Below are 3,148 nucleotides of genomic sequence, written 5' to 3'. Positions count from 1 at the left end.
GGAAGAAACCTGCCTGGTCAAGGAATGGAAGGTGTCAAGTTTGAGACCAGGCTTAGCCCTGCTAAACCCGAGAGAACAAAGAGGGATTTGCTTTTTTATGCCAAGAGCAAAGGTGGGTCAGTAAAATGTTTCAAGTGTGTTGGGGAATGTGTGACATGATTACATCTACTTATTCCAAAAAAAATCCCTACTGAAGGGAAATTGGATTGGAAGGAGGCAAGAGTTTACTTGGTCCTTTTCTTCCTGCATTTAAAGAACATTTATCGTGTACATATCGACACTGTCCAATAGAAATGTAACAGAAGCCACATTTATTGTTTTGAATTTTCTAAGATTCACAGTAAAGACAGTAAAAAACAGTAATAGTGAGATTATTTTAATATATTTGATTTTGCCTCAAATATCTATAATAATACTATCTCAACATATAAAAAACTTTTTTTAAATGTTTCTTTATTTTTGAGAGAGAGACAGAGTGAGAGCAGGGGAGGGGCAGAGAGAGAGAGGGAGACACAGAATCTGAAGCAGGCTCCAGGCTCTGAGCTGTCAGCACAGAACCCGGTGCGGAACTTGAACTCATGAACCGCGAGATCATGACCTGAGCCGAAGTCGAATGCTTAATTGACTGAGTCACCCAGGCATCCCCATCTCAGCATGTAAAAATATAAAAAATTACTAGTGAAATACCTTATGTTCTCTTTTTCATACTAGTTTTTGAAATCTGCTGTGTAGTTCACACATCCCAATTCAGAAATGAAATTTTCATTAGAAATACATCTGTATTTAGATTTCATAAACTTTACAGTTGAAAAAAATAGGTTTGCAGACCCAAGTTGTTCCAAACATAGTTAAAAGTTTTCCAATAACTGAATCAACTACCAGGTTTTAAATTAAAATTAAGTAAAATGAAAAATTCAGTTCCTCAATCACAGTAGCCACATTTCAAGCACTCAACAGCTGTATGTCTAGTGCCACATATTGGACAGAGCAGAAGGAACTTTTCCATCACTGCCGAAAGTTGTATTTGGAAAGTACGTAGTATCTGCTGGTGAGGCCCTGGGCATTCATTACTATCCTTTTAGGTCTTGGGAAAGACCTAACCTTTCAAAGGTGTTGATCATACTCACCTACAACAAACAGCCCCACTATTTCTTTTTCTTAAGGCTAAACATATTCAGCAGGCTGTTGGTACCATTCTGGTTTCACAAGTAGATTTTCCTACTGGGAAGAAAATAAAATAACCTGCTGAAATAAATATCCAGTCTGCTTGGCTGTTAGATTGTTCTCTGAATCCTTGCCCTAGGATTCCTCAGAGTGAAGTCAGCATCAAAGTCCTAGCACCTTTCTGAGGCCTTATACAAACTACAGCTCCTCACACTTCATGCCTGGCGGCACCTGTTGGTGAAGAGCAAATGTTGATTTTCAGGTCTAATAATTAAGAAATTACAAAATTACAAAATTCAGCAAGCCATGGGGCCAGTGAGTCTCCTGCCTGCTCTTCTTCCTCTGGGGTCCCCAGTCACAGAGGGAGCTCCCACCAGAAGAATGTGTAATTGAGGTGTCTGGCCCAGCAGGTCCCCCACTGCCAGCCTGCCAAGTGCCACCCCTCTTCACAGAGTTGTCTCCCCACCCCCCAACTCCCTCTCTTCTTTATTCCCATTTTGGTTCTAAACTGAGCAGGGAGATTTCTTTCTCTGTCACTCCAAAAATTTTTGCAAATTTCTATGGAAACTAATTTTGTCCTTGCAACTGTGGGCAATGCATATCATTCACAACCTCCCTTATTTTGCCAGGAATTCCTCCCACCCCAATCCCATCTGACACTTTAACACAACAGATGTGAAAGAGCTCAATTCTATTCACTTTCCCATCAGAAATGTGAGCTCTTTGGAAGCAGGGACCAAATGTTATCTTCTTGCATTATTAAAAAAAAAAAATCCTTAAAATTCTCTACATGGCTTCTCATCCATTTTATTTAGTTACATAGGAGTTTGTTACTTTTTGTGTAATAATGGGTAATGTCAACTGGGCATTTACTAAATGCCAAGCACTTTACACAGATTCTTCCATTTAATTCTTATATCCATTCTAGAGGGTAGATATTATTATTTACATTATTTTACAGATCAGGAAACTGAGGCTCAGAGAGGTTAAATAACTTATTTAAGATCACACATCCAGTAAGAGGCAGTCAAGCCAGGAGTTAGATGCAGTCGTAATCTAGAGTTCTGGTGTGTGACATTGTTTTCCCAGGACGTTTTGCTACTGTATCCTATTATTAAATCTTGGTGAGTTTATGCTTGGTCTAAGAGAGAAATGTTAGGCTCTGCCAAACACTCTTTGTGCCCCTTTGCAGCAATAGAGCCCTGTAGGCAGCTAAGAATGACTCAGATTTGACCTACAGACATCAAGCCGGAGGGCAGCAATCTGGAGCAAAGGGCTGCCTGGTCTCCTGCAAGACTCATAATCTAGGAGTTCAGTCTGGGCGTGCCTATCAGTTCTCCCACCTGCTACACTCTCCAATGCTCCACCCCTGACTTTTGGCAGGAGAAAGCTTCAGCCCAGTGGGAAGACAGGCTGTGCTCTCGGGGAAGGCAGTTCTCCCATTCCACAAAGGGCAAAACTGGTACCTAGAAGGGCAAGTGACACTCAAGGACACAGGACGAGTTAGTCCCCGTTCAGTTATTGGGTTTAACTCACTGAACATAGTAATGTACTTCATCCCCAAAGCAGATAAACATAAATCCGCTGCTTACAAAGAAACACCGAGTCTGAGGTTTGAGACCTCAAAAAAACCCAGAAAAAAAACCCCAAAATAGGACTGCGGGGCTTTGGGCCGGAGTTCCAGTCTTCCTTCCCTCCCCCTGACCCCGCCCCGTCGGACCCACTTCGTCCGGTCTAGGCCCCGCCTCCCGGAGGCCGCAGCCAATCGGGGAGGCGCGGGCTCGCCGCGTATGCCGCTCCCCACTTCCTGCCGGCCGCGCCCCCGCCGGCAGTGACGTGCCCCGCCCCGCAGCCGCGGGATTCAAACTCCCGGAAGCGGCGCCCGCGCCGCAGGGTGTGACTGGGCGGACTCGAGCGCCGCGCTTCGCCTCAGGTGCTGGCTGGCGGCGAGGAGACGACAGCCGAGGGTGGCGAGGGCGGCCAG

The sequence above is a fragment of the Lynx canadensis genome, chromosome D2 (genome assembly GCF_007474595.2).
Source record: "Lynx canadensis isolate LIC74 chromosome D2, mLynCan4.pri.v2, whole genome shotgun sequence".
Lineage (NCBI taxonomy): Eukaryota > Metazoa > Chordata > Mammalia > Carnivora > Felidae > Lynx > Lynx canadensis.
This window is presented reverse-complemented; position numbering follows the sequence as displayed.